Genomic DNA, 14,556 nt, shown 5'->3' on the forward strand with positions numbered 1-14,556 from the left:
GAGCCATAGTAGCACTGCATCATTTAAATTGGAGTCATAGTTGGCCAACATAATTTGATTTATAGTCATAGCAGCACTGCATAATTAGCATTAGAGCTATAGTTGCAGAACAGCACAATATAATTTAAATTAGAACCATAGCAGCACAACCTAATATACATGTGCACTTTTGTATAACATAATTTAAATTTGGACCATGGTGGCACAACAGTAATTTGAATTAGAGCCATAGTAGCACATCATTTGAATTGGAGTTATATTTGGCCAAAATAATTTGATTTAGAGTCATAGTAGCACAACATTGTTCTGCTACTATAGCTCTAATGCTACCTATGTTGTGCTACTATGGCTCTGATTCGAATTATGTTGTGCTGCTAGGGCCCTGACGTAAAACACCGGGAGCATTAGAGCTACAGTAGCAGCACAGCGTTTCACATCAGGGCCCTAGCAGCACAACATAATTAGCATTAGAGCTATAGTAGCAGCACAGTGTTTCACATCAGGGCCCTGGCAGCACAACCTAATTTAAATTAAGTCATAGTAGCACAACATTGTTCTGCTACTATAGCTCTAATGCTACCTATGTTGTGCTACTATGGCTTTAATTCGAATCATGTTGTGCTGCTAGGGCCCTGATGTGAAACACAGTTAGCCTTAGAGCTATAGTAGTAGTACAGTGTTTCACATAAGGACCAGGACAGCACAGCATAGCATAATTTGAATTTAGGCCACAGTAGCGGAACAGTGTTTCCCACTAGGGCCACAGCAGCACAACAAAATTTAAATTGGAGAGATAGTATCTCAGCATAATTAGCATTAGATCTATAGTAGCACCACAGTGTTTTACATCAGGGCCCTAGCAGCACAACATAATTTGAATTAGAGCCATAGTAGCAGAGCATCATTAGACTTAGGGCCATAGTTGGCCAAGATCATTTGGATTAGAGTCATGGGAGCACAACACAAGAAAGCATTAGAGCTATAGTAGCAGCACAGTGTTTCACATCAAGGCCCTGGCAGCACAACATAGCACAACATAATTTGAATTAAAGTCATAGTAGCACAACATTGTTCTGCTGCTATAGCTCTAATGCTACCTATGTTGTGCTACTATGGCTCTAATTCAAATCATGTTGTGCTGCTAGGGCCCTGAGGTGAATCACAGTGAGCATTAGAGCTATAGTAGCAGTACAGTGTTAAACATGAGGGCCCTAGCAGCACAACATAATTTGAATTAGAGCCATAGTAGCAGAGCATCATTTGACTTAGGGCCATAGTTGGCCAAGATCATTTGGATTAGAGTCATGGCAGCACTGCATATATAGCATTACAGCTATAGTAGCAAAACAGTGTTTCACATCAAGGTCATAGTGGCACAACATAATGTAATTTAGAGCCATAGTAGTACTTCATCATTTGAATTGAAACCATAGCAGCACAACAGTGTTTCACATCAGGGCCCTAGCAGCACAACCTTATTTGAATTAGAGCCATAGTAGCACAACATAATTAGCATTAGAGCTATCGTAGCAGAGCAATGTTGTGCTACTAAGGCTCTAATTCAAATTAGGTTGTGCTGCTAGGGCCCTGATGTGAAATACTGTTCCGCTACTATAGCTGTAATGCTAACTGTGTTTCACATCAGGCCCCTAGCAGCACAACATAATTTGAATTAGAGTCATAGTAGCAGAGCATCATTCGACTTAGAGCCATAGTTGGCCAACATAAATCGGATTATAGTCATAGCACCGCAACATAATTAGCATTAGAGCTATTATAGCAGCACAGTGTTTCACATCAGGGCCCTGGCAGCACCAGCTATTTTGAATTAAGTCATAGTAGCACAACATTGTTCTGCTACTATAGCTCTAATGCTACCTATGTTGTGCTACTATGGCTCTAATTCGAATCGTGTTGGGCTGCTGGGGCCCTGATGTGAAACACAGTTAGCATTAGAGCTATAGTAGCAGTACAGTGTTTCACATGAGGGCCCTAGCAGCACACCATAATTTGTATTGGAGTCATATTGGCATTACATAATTAGCATTAATGCTACGGTAGCACAACAGTGTTTTCCATCAGGGCCAGGACAGCACAGCATTATTTGAATTTGGGCCACAGTAGCGGAACAGTGTTTCCCACTAGGGCCATAGCAGCACAACAAAATTTAAATTGGAGAGATGGTTGCCCAACATTATTAGCATTAGATCTATTGTAGCAGAACAGTGTTTCACATCAGGCCCTAGCAGCACAACGTAATTTGAATTAGATCCATAGTAGCAGAGCATCATTTGGATTAGAGTCATAGGAGCACAACATAATTAGCATTAGAGCTATAGTAGCAGCACAGTGTTTCACATCAGGGCCCTGGCAGCACAACATAGCACAACATAATTTGAATTAAAGTCATAGTAGCACAACATTGTTCTGCTGCTATAGCTCTAATGCTACCTATGTTGTGCTACTATGGCTTTAATTCAAATCATGTTGTGCTGCTAGGGCCCTGATATGAATCACAGTGAGCATTAGAGCTATAGTAGCAGTACAGTGTTTCACATGAGGGCCCTAGCAGCACAACGTAATTTTAATTAGAGTCATAGTTGGCCAACATAATTTTGAATTAGAGTCATGGCAGCACTGCATATATAGCATTACAGCTATAGTAGCAAAACAGTGTTTTACATCAAGGTCATAGTGGCACAACATAATGTAATTTAGAGCCATAGTAGTACTTCATCATTTGAATTAGAGCCATAGTAGCACAACATTATTAGCATTAGAGCTATCGTAACAGAGCAATGTTGTGCTACTAAGGCTCTAATTCAAATTAGGTTGTGCTGCTAGGGCCCTGATGTGAAATACTGTTCCGCTACTATAGCTGTAATGCTAACTGTGTTTCACATCAGGCCCCTAGCAGCACAACATAATTTGAATTAGAGTCATAGTAGCAGAGCATCATTTGACTTAGAGCCATAGTTGGCCAACATAAATCGGATTATAGTCATAGCACCGCAACATAATTACTACTATGGCTTTAATTCGAATCATGTTGTGCTGCTAGGGCCCTGATGTGAAACACAGTTAGCCTTAGAGCTATAGTAGTAGTACAGTGTTTCACATAAGGACCAGGACAGCACAGCATAGCATAATTTGAATTTAGGCCACGGTAGCGGAACAGTGTTTCCCACTAGGGCCATAGCAGCACAACAAAATTTAAATTGGAGAGATAGTATCTCAGCATAATTAGCATTAGATCTATAGTAGCACCACAGTGTTTTACATCAGGGCCCTAGCAGCACAACATAATTTGAATTAGAGCCATAGTAGCAGAGCATCATTTGACTTAGGGCCATAGTTGGCCAAGATCATTTGGATTAGAGTCATGGGAGCACAACACAAGAGAGCATTAGAGCTATAGTAGCAGCACAGTGTTTCACATCAAGGCCCTGGCAGCACAACATAGCACAACATAATTTGAATTAAAGTCATAGTAGCACAACATTGTTCTGCTGCTATAGCTCTAATGCTACCTATGTTGTGCTACTATGGCTCTAATTCAAATCATGTTGTGCTGCTAGGGCCCTGAGGTGAATCACAGTGAGCATTAGAGCTATAGTAGCAGTACAGTGTTAAACATGAGGGCCCTAGCAGCACAACATAATTTGAATTAGAGCCATAGTAGCAGAGCATCATTTGACTTAGGGCCATAGTTGGCCAAGATCATTTGGATTAGAGTCATGGCAGCACTGCATATATAGCATTACAGCTATAGTAGCAAAACAGTGTTTCACATCAAGGTCATAGTGGCACAACATAATGTAATTTAGAGCCATAGTAGTACTTCATCATTTGAATTGAAACCATAGCAGCACAACAGTGTTTCACATCAGGGCCCTAGCAGCACAACCTTATTTGAATTAGAGCCATAGTAGCACAACATAATTAGCATTAGAGCTATCGTAGCAGAGCAATGTTGTGCTACTAAGGCTCTAATTCAAATTAGGTTGTGCTGCTAGGGCCCTGATGTGAAATACTGTTCCGCTACTATAGCTGTAATGCTAACTGTGTTTCACATCAGGCCCCTAGCAGCACAACATAATTTGAATTAGAGTCATAGTAGCAGAGCATCATTCGACTTAGAGCCATAGTTGGCCAACATAAATCGGATTATAGTCATAGCACCGCAACATAATTAGCATTAGAGCTATTATAGCAGCACAGTGTTTCACATCAGGGCCCTGGCAGCACCAGCTATTTTGAATTAAGTCATAGTAGCACAACATTGTTCTGCTACTATAGCTCTAATGCTACCTATGTTGTGCTACTATGGCTCTAATTCGAATCGTGTTGGTCTGCTAGGGCCCTAATGTGAAACACAGTTAGCATTAGAGCTATAGTAGTAGTACAGTGTTTCACATAAGGACCAGGACAGCACAGCATAGCATAATTTGAATTTAGGCCACAGTAGCGGAACAGTGTTTCCCACTAGGGCCACAGCAGCACAACAAAATTTAAATTGGAGAGATAGTATCTTAGCATAATTAGCATTAGATCTATAGTAGCACCACAGTGTTTTACATCAGGGCCCTAGCAGCACAACATAATTTGAATTAGAGCCATAGTAGCAGAGCATCATTTGACTTAGGGCCATAGTTGGCCAAGATCATTTGGATTAGAGTCATGGGAGCACAACACAATTAGCATTAGAGCTATAGTAGCAGCACAGTGTTTCACATCAAGGCCCTGGCAGCACAACATAGCACAACATAATTTGAATTAAAGTCATAGTAGCACAACATTGTTCTGCTGCTATAGCTCTAATGCTACCTATGTTGTTCTACTATGGCTCTAATTCAAATCATGTTGTGCTGCTAGGGCCCTGAGGTGAATCACAGTGAGCATTAGAGCTATAGTAGCAGTACAGTGTTAAACATGAGGGCCCTAGCAGCACAACGTAATTTTAATTAGAGTCATAGTTGGCCAACATAATTTAAATTAGAGTCATGGCAGCACTGCATATATAGCATTACAGCTATAGTAGCAAAACAGTGTTTCACATCAAGGTCATAGTGGAAATTACATTACATAATGTAATTTAGAGCCATAGTAGTACTTCACCATTTGAATTGAAACCATAGCAGCACAACAGTGTTTCACATCAGGGCCCTAGCAGCACAACCTTATTTGAATTAGAGCCATAGTAGCACAACATAATTAGCATTAGAGCTATCGTAGCAGAGCAATGTTGTGCTACTAAGGCTCTAATTCAAATTAGGTTGTGCTGCTAGGGCCCTGATGTGAAATACTGTTCCGCTACTATAGCTGTAATGCTAACTGTGTTTCACATCAGGCCCCTAGCAGCACAACATAATTTGAATTAGAGTCATAGTAGCAGAGCATCATTCGACTTAGAGCCATAGTTGGCCAACATAAATCGGATTATAGTCATAGCACCGCAACATAATTAGCATTAGAGCTATTATAGCAGCACAGTGTTTCACATCAGGGCCCTGGCAGCACCAGCTATTTTGAATTAAGTCATAGTAGCACAACATTGTTCTGCTACTATAGCTCTAATGCTACCTATGTTGTGCTACTATGGCTCTAATTCGAATCGTGTTGGGCTGCTGGGGCCCTGATGTGAAACACAGTTAGCATTAGAGCTATAGTAGCAGTACAGTGTTTCACATGAGGGCCCTAGCAGCACACCATAATTTGAATTAGAGTCATAGTTGGCCCACATGATTTGTATTGGAGTCATATTGGCATTACATAATTAGCATTAATGCTACGGTAGCACAACAGTGTTTTCCATCAGGGCCAGGACAGCACAGCATTATTTGAATTGGAGAGATGGTTGCCCAACATTATTAGCATTAGATCTATTGTAGCAGAACAGTGTTTCACATTAGGCCCTAGCAGCACAACGTAATTTGAATTAGATCCATAGTAGCAGAGCATCATTTGGATTAAAGTCATAGGAGCACAACATAATTAGCATTAGAGCTATAGTAGCAGCACAGTGTTTCACATCAGGGCCCTGGCAGCACAACATAGCACAACATAATTTGAATTAAAGTCATAGTAGCACAACATTGTTCTGCTACTATAGCTCTAATGCTACCTATGTTGTGCTACTATGGCTCTGATTCGAATCATGTTGTGCTGCTAGGGCCCTGATGTGAATCACAGTTAGCATTAGAGTTTTAGTAGCAGTACAGTGTTTCACATGAGGGCCCTAGCAGAACAACATGATTCGAATCAGAGCCATAGTTGGCCCACATGATTTGTATTGGAGTCATATTGGCATTACATAATTAGCATTAATGCTACGGTAGCACAACAGTGTTTCACATCAAGGCCATAGTAGCACAACATAATTGAATTTAGAGCCATAGCAGTACTTCATCATTTGAAGTGAAACCATAGCAGCAGCAGCACAGTGTTTCACATCAGGGCCATAATCAGCACACCATAATTTGAATTAGAGCCATAGTAGCACCACATCATTTAAATTGGAGTCGAACAACAATTTAAATTAGAGTTAGAGCAGCATTGCATAATTAGCATTAAAGCTATGGTAGCACAACAGTGTTTTACATCAGGGCCAGGACAGCACAGCATAATTAGAATTTGGGCCACAGTAGCAGAACAGTGTTTCTCACTAGGGCCATAGCAGCACAACTAAATTTAAATTGGAGAGATAGTATTCCAGCATAATTAGCATTAGATCTATAGTAGCACCACAGTGTTTCACATCAGGGCCCTAGCAGCACAACATAATTTGAATTAGAGCCATAGTAGCAGAGCATCATTTGAATTGGAGCCATAGTTGGCCAACATAAATCGGATTATCGTCATAGCAGCACAACATAATTTGAATTAGTCATAGTAGCATAAAATAGGTAGCATTTGAGCTATAGTAGCAGAACAATGTTATGCTACTATGACTTTAATTATAATTATGTTGTGCTGCTAGGGCCCTTATGTGAAACACAGTTAGCATTAGAGCTATAGTAGCAGTCGAGTGTTTCACATCAAGGCCATAGTGGCACAACATAATTTAAATAAGAGCCATAGTAGCACTGCATCATTTAAATTGGAGTCATAGTTGGCCAACATAATTTGATTTATAGTCATAGCAGCACTGCATAATTAGCATTAGAGCTATAGTTGCAGAACAGCACAATATAATTTAAATTAGAACCATAGCAGCACAACCTAATATACATGTGCACTTTTGTATAACATAATTTAAATTTGGACCATGGTGGCACAACAGTAATTTGAATTAGAGCCATAGTAGCACATCATTTGAATTGGAGTTATATTTGGCCAAAATAATTTGATTTAGAGTCATAGTAGCACAACATTGTTCTGCTACTATAGCTCTAATGCTACCTATGTTGTGCTACTATGGCTCTGATTCGAATTATGTTGTGCTGCTAGGGCCCTGACGTAAAACACCGGGAGCATTAGAGCTACAGTAGCAGCACAGCGTTTCACATCAGGGCCCTAGCAGCACAACATAATTAGCATTAGAGCTATAGTAGCAGCACAGTGTTTCACATCAGGGCCCTGGCAGCACAACCTAATTTAAATTAAGTCATAGTAGCACAACATTGTTCTGCTACTATAGCTCTAATGCTACCTATGTTGTGCTACTATGGCTTTAATTCGAATCATGTTGTGCTGCTAGGGCCCTGATGTGAAACACAGTTAGCCTTAGAGCTATAGTAGTAGTACAGTGTTTCACATAAGGACCAGGACAGCACAGCATAGCATAATTTGAATTTAGGCCACAGTAGCGGAACAGTGTTTCCCACTAGGGCCACAGCAGCACAACAAAATTTAAATTGGAGAGATAGTATCTCAGCATAATTAGCATTAGATCTATAGTAGCACCACAGTGTTTTACATCAGGGCCCTAGCAGCACAACATAATTTGAATTAGAGCCATAGTAGCAGAGCATCATTAGACTTAGGGCCATAGTTGGCCAAGATCATTTGGATTAGAGTCATGGGAGCACAACACAAGAAAGCATTAGAGCTATAGTAGCAGCACAGTGTTTCACATCAAGGCCCTGGCAGCACAACATAGCACAACATAATTTGAATTAAAGTCATAGTAGCACAACATTGTTCTGCTGCTATAGCTCTAATGCTACCTATGTTGTGCTACTATGGCTCTAATTCAAATCATGTTGTGCTGCTAGGGCCCTGAGGTGAATCACAGTGAGCATTAGAGCTATAGTAGCAGTACAGTGTTAAACATGAGGGCCCTAGCAGCACAACATAATTTAAATTAGAGCCATAGTAGCAGAGCATCATTTGACTTAGGGCCATAGTTGGCCAAGATCATTTGGATTAGAGTCATGGCAGCACTGCATATATAGCATTACAGCTATAGTAGCAAAACAGTGTTTCACATCAAGGTCATAGTGGCACAACATAATGTAATTTAGAGCCATAGTAGTACTTCATCATTTGAATTGAAACCATAGCAGCACAACAGTGTTTCACATCAGGGCCCTAGCAGCACAACCTTATTTGAATTAGAGCCATAGTAGCACAACATAATTAGCATTAGAGCTATCGTAGCAGAGCAATGTTGTGCTACTAAGGCTCTAATTCAAATTAGGTTGTGCTGCTAGGGCCCTGATGTGAAATACTGTTCCGCTACTATAGCTGTAATGCTAACTGTGTTTCACATCAGGCCCCTAGCAGCACAACATAATTTGAATTAGAGTCATAGTAGCAGAGCATCATTCGACTTAGAGCCATAGTTGGCCAACATAAATCGGATTATAGTCATAGCACCGCAACATAATTAGCATTAGAGCTATTATAGCAGCACAGTGTTTCACATCAGGGCCCTGGCAGCACCAGCTATTTTGAATTAAGTCATAGTAGCACAACATTGTTCTGCTACTATAGCTCTAATGCTACCTATGTTGTGCTACTATGGCTCTAATTCGAATCGTGTTGGGCTGCTGGGGCCCTGATGTGAAACACAGTTAGCATTAGAGCTATAGTAGCAGTACAGTGTTTCACATGAGGGCCCTAGCAGCACACCATAATTTGTATTGGAGTCATATTGGCATTACATAATTAGCATTAATGCTACGGTAGCACAACAGTGTTTTCCATCAGGGCCAGGACAGCACAGCATTATTTGAATTTGGGCCACAGTAGCGGAACAGTGTTTCCCACTAGGGCCATAGCAGCACAACAAAATTTAAATTGGAGAGATGGTTGCCCAACATTATTAGCATTAGATCTATTGTAGCAGAACAGTGTTTCACATCAGGCCCTAGCAGCACAACGTAATTTGAATTAGATCCATAGTAGCAGAGCATCATTTGGATTAGAGTCATAGGATCACAACATAATTAGCATTAGAGCTATAGTAGCAGCACAGTGTTTCACATCAGGGCCCTGGCAGCACAACATAGCACAACATAATTTGAATTAAAGTCATAGTAGCACAACATTGTTCTGCTGCTATAGCTCTAATGCTACCTATGTTGTGCTACTATGGCTTTAATTCAAATCATGTTGTGCTGCTAGGGCCCTGATATGAATCACAGTGAGCATTAGAGCTATAGTAGCAGTACAGTGTTTCACATGAGGGCCCTAGCAGCACAACGTAATTTTAATTAGAGTCATAGTTGGCCAACATAATTTTGAATTAGAGTCATGGCAGCACTGCATATATAGCATTACAGCTATAGTAGCAAAACAGTGTTTTACATCAAGGTCATAGTGGCACAACATAATGTAATTTAGAGCCATAGTAGTACTTCATCATTTGAATTAGAGCCATAGTAGCACAACATTATTAGCATTAGAGCTATCGTAACAGAGCAATGTTGTGCTACTAAGGCTCTAATTCAAATTAGGTTGTGCTGCTAGGGCCCTGATGTGAAATACTGTTCCGCTACTATAGCTGTAATGCTAACTGTGTTTCACATCAGGCCCCTAGCAGCACAACATAATTTGAATTAGAGTCATAGTAGCAGAGCATCATTTGACTTAGAGCCATAGTTGGCCAACATAAATCGGATTATAGTCATAGCACCGCAACATAATTACTACTATGGCTTTAATTCGAATCATGTTGTGCTGCTAGGGCCCTGATGTGAAACACAGTTAGCCTTAGAGCTATAGTAGTAGTACAGTGTTTCACATAAGGACCAGGACAGCACAGCATAGCATAATTTGAATTTAGGCCACGGTAGCGGAACAGTGTTTCCCACTAGGGCCATAGCAGCACAACAAAATTTAAATTGGAGAGATAGTATCTCAGCATAATTAGCATTAGATCTATAGTAGCACCACAGTGTTTTACATCAGGGCCCTAGCAGCACAACATAATTTGAATTAGAGCCATAGTAGCAGAGCATCATTTGACTTAGGGCCATAGTTGGCCAAGATCATTTGGATTAGAGTCATGGGAGCACAACACAAGAGAGCATTAGAGCTATAGTAGCAGCACAGTGTTTCACATCAAGGCCCTGGCAGCACAACATAGCACAACATAATTTGAATTAAAGTCATAGTAGCACAACATTGTTCTGCTGCTATAGCTCTAATGCTACCTATGTTGTGCTACTATGGCTCTAATTCAAATCATGTTGTGCTGCTAGGGCCCTGAGGTGAATCACAGTGAGCATTAGAGCTATAGTAGCAGTACAGTGTTAAACATGAGGGCCCTAGCAGCACAACATAATTTGAATTAGAGCCATAGTAGCAGAGCATCATTTGACTTAGGGCCATAGTTGGCCAAGATCATTTGGATTAGAGTCATGGCAGCACTGCATATATAGCATTACAGCTATAGTAGCAAAACAGTGTTTCACATCAAGGTCATAGTGGCACAACATAATGTAATTTAGAGCCATAGTAGTACTTCATCATTTGAATTGAAACCATAGCAGCACAACAGTGTTTCACATCAGGGCCCTAGCAGCACAACCTTATTTGAATTAGAGCCATAGTAGCACAACATAATTAGCATTAGAGCTATCGTAGCAGAGCAATGTTGTGCTACTAAGGCTCTAATTCAAATTAGGTTGTGCTGCTAGGGCCCTGATGTGAAATACTGTTCCGCTACTATAGCTGTAATGCTAACTGTGTTTCACATCAGGCCCCTAGCAGCACAACATAATTTGAATTAGAGTCATAGTAGCAGAGCATCATTCGACTTAGAGCCATAGTTGGCCAACATAAATCGGATTATAGTCATAGCACCGCAACATAATTAGCATTAGAGCTATTATAGCAGCACAGTGTTTCACATCAGGGCCCTGGCAGCACCAGCTATTTTGAATTAAGTCATAGTAGCACAACATTGTTCTGCTACTATAGCTCTAATGCTACCTATGTTGTGCTACTATGGCTCTAATTCGAATCGTGTTGGGCTGCTGGGGCCCTGATGTGAAACACAGTTAGCATTAGAGCTATAGTAGCAGTACAGTGTTTCACATGAGGGCCCTAGCAGCACACCATAATTTGTATTGGAGTCATATTGGCATTACATAATTAGCATTAATGCTACGGTAGCACAACAGTGTTTTCCATCAGGGCCAGGACAGCACAGCATTATTTGAATTTGGGCCACAGTAGCGGAACAGTGTTTCCCACTAGGGCCATAGCAGCACAACAAAATTTAAATTGGAGAGATGGTTGCCCAACATTATTAGCATTAGATCTATTGTAGCAGAACAGTGTTTCACATCAGGCCCTAGCAGCACAACGTAATTTGAATTAGATCCATAGTAGCAGAGCATCATTTGGATTAGAGTCATAGGAGCACAACATAATTAGCATTAGAGCTATAGTAGCAGCACAGTGTTTCACATCAGGGCCCTGGCAGCACAACATAGCACAACATAATTTGAATTAAAGTCATAGTAGCACAACATTGTTCTGCTGCTATAGCTCTAATGCTACCTATGTTGTGCTACTATGGCTTTAATTCAAATCATGTTGTGCTGCTAGGGCCCTGATATGAATCACAGTGAGCATTAGAGCTATAGTAGCAGTACAGTGTTTCACATGAGGGCCCTAGCAGCACAACGTAATTTTAATTAGAGTCATAGTTGGCCAACATAATTTTGAATTAGAGTCATGGCAGCACTGCATATATAGCATTACAGCTATAGTAGCAAAACAGTGTTTTACATCAAGGTCATAGTGGCACAACATAATGTAATTTAGAGCCATAGTAGTACTTCATCATTTGAATTAGAGCCATAGTAGCACAACATTATTAGCATTAGAGCTATCGTAACAGAGCAATGTTGTGCTACTAAGGCTCTAATTCAAATTAGGTTGTGCTGCTAGGGCCCTGATGTGAAATACTGTTCCGCTACTATAGCTGTAATGCTAACTGTGTTTCACATCAGGCCCCTAGCAGCACAACATAATTTGAATTAGAGTCATAGTAGCAGAGCATCATTTGACTTAGAGCCATAGTTGGCCAACATAAATCGGATTATAGTCATAGCACCGCAACATAATTACTACTATGGCTTTAATTCGAATCATGTTGTGCTGCTAGGGCCCTGATGTGAAACACAGTTAGCCTTAGAGCTATAGTAGTAGTACAGTGTTTCACATAAGGACCAGGACAGCACAGCATAGCATAATTTGAATTTAGGCCACGGTAGCGGAACAGTGTTTCCCACTAGGGCCATAGCAGCACAACAAAATTTAAATTGGAGAGATAGTATCTCAGCATAATTAGCATTAGATCTATAGTAGCACCACAGTGTTTTACATCAGGGCCCTAGCAGCACAACATAATTTGAATTAGAGCCATAGTAGCAGAGCATCATTTGACTTAGGGCCATAGTTGGCCAAGATCATTTGGATTAGAGTCATGGGAGCACAACACAAGAGAGCATTAGAGCTATAGTAGCAGCACAGTGTTTCACATCAAGGCCCTGGCAGCACAACATAGCACAACATAATTTGAATTAAAGTCATAGTAGCACAACATTGTTCTGCTGCTATAGCTCTAATGCTACCTATGTTGTGCTACTATGGCTCTAATTCAAATCATGTTGTGCTGCTAGGGCCCTGAGGTGAATCACAGTGAGCATTAGAGCTATAGTAGCAGTACAGTGTTAAACATGAGGGCCCTAGCAGCACAACATAATTTGAATTAGAGCCATAGTAGCAGAGCATCATTTGACTTAGGGCCATAGTTGGCCAAGATCATTTGGATTAGAGTCATGGCAGCACTGCATATATAGCATTACAGCTATAGTAGCAAAACAGTGTTTCACATCAAGGTCATAGTGGCACAACATAATGTAATTTAGAGCCATAGTAGTACTTCATCATTTGAATTGAAACCATAGCAGCACAACAGTGTTTCACATCAGGGCCCTAGCAGCACAACCTTATTTGAATTAGAGCCATAGTAGCACAACATAATTAGCATTAGAGCTATCGTAGCAGAGCAATGTTGTGCTACTAAGGCTCTAATTCAAATTAGGTTGTGCTGCTAGGGCCCTGATGTGAAATACTGTTCCGCTACTATAGCTGTAATGCTAACTGTGTTTCACATCAGGCCCCTAGCAGCACAACATAATTTGAATTAGAGTCATAGTAGCAGAGCATCATTCGACTTAGAGCCATAGTTGGCCAACATAAATCGGATTATAGTCATAGCACCGCAACATAATTAGCATTAGAGCTATTATAGCAGCACAGTGTTTCACATCAGGGCCCTGGCAGCACCAGCTATTTTGAATTAAGTCATAGTAGCACAACATTGTTCTGCTACTATAGCTCTAATGCTACCTATGTTGTGCTACTATGGCTCTAATTCGAATCGTGTTGGTCTGCTAGGGCCCTAATGTGAAACACAGTTAGCATTAGAGCTATAGTAGTAGTACAGTGTTTCACATAAGGACCAGGACAGCACAGCATAGCATAATTTGAATTTAGGCCACAGTAGCGGAACAGTGTTTCCCACTAGGGCCACAGCAGCACAACAAAATTTAAATTGGAGAGATAGTATCTTAGCATAATTAGCATTAGATCTATAGTAGCACCACAGTGTTTTACATCAGGGCCCTAGCAGCACAACATAATTTGAATTAGAGCCATAGTAGCAGAGCATCATTTGACTTAGGGCCATAGTTGGCCAAGATCATTTGGATTAGAGTCATGGGAGCACAACACAATTAGCATTAGAGCTATAGTAGCAGCACAGTGTTTCACATCAAGGCCCTGGCAGCACAACATAGCACAACATAATTTGAATTAAAGTCATAGTAGCACAACATTGTTCTGCTGCTATAGCTCTAATGCTACCTATGTTGTTCTACTATGGCTCTAATTCAAATCATGTTGTGCTGCTAGGGCCCTGAGGTGAATCACAGTGAGCATTAGAGCTATAGTAGCAGTACAGTGTTAAACATGAGGGCCCTAGCAGCACAACGTAATTTTAATTAGAGTCATAGTTGGCCAACATAATTTAAATTAGAGTCATGGCAGCACTGCATATATAGCATTACAGCTATAGTAGCAAAACAGTGT

The sequence above is a fragment of the Silurus aristotelis genome, assembly GCF_946808225.1.
Source record: "Silurus aristotelis genome assembly, chromosome: 13".
NCBI lineage: Eukaryota > Metazoa > Chordata > Actinopteri > Siluriformes > Siluridae > Silurus > Silurus aristotelis.